Source organism: Penaeus monodon, chromosome 29 (genome assembly GCF_015228065.2).
Source record: "Penaeus monodon isolate SGIC_2016 chromosome 29, NSTDA_Pmon_1, whole genome shotgun sequence".
NCBI classification, from domain to species: domain Eukaryota; kingdom Metazoa; phylum Arthropoda; class Malacostraca; order Decapoda; family Penaeidae; genus Penaeus; species Penaeus monodon.
Window position 1 is genome coordinate 1,571,736 of NC_051414.1, and position 423 is coordinate 1,572,158.

General features: G+C 61.7%; 1 pseudogene; it reads left to right on the forward strand.

Moving 5' to 3' along the window:
• The first annotated feature begins 235 nt into the window (after nucleotides 1–235).
• LOC119591616 overlaps nucleotides 236–423 on the forward strand; it is a 1,284-nt pseudogene continuing 1,096 nt past the window's right edge.

Here is a 423-nt window from a genome sequence, read left to right on the forward strand (position 1 = left end):
TTTTTGGGAAGGTGTCCTTTTAGTTCAGCTTCGGGGTTGCTAGTTTCGATGCCCCCCTTTGCGAGGACAAACCTTTTTCTCGCGCAACGCGGACCCGGGGCCTCGGCCACCCGTCGCCGCCCTGCCACCACAGGGGGGAGCCCGGGGTCCCTGAGAGCCTCGGCTCGCTGGCCCTGGGTCTTTGAGTCGGCGCCTCCCCCCGCGCAGCCATCTGATGACGAGTGTCTGTTCCAGAATGGAAGAAGTACGTTGTTCACGAGCTTGCTGCGGGTGCTCCCTGCGGACGGGCGCCCTCGCCATCGCCATCGTCAGTCTGGTACGTTGGCTCAGGAGGCGTCCCTCTCGAGGAACGGCCTTGTTTGTGTCGGGCGCTGGCGCCTGGGAGGAGGATTAGGATTTTTGGCAGATTAAAGAAAAATACTC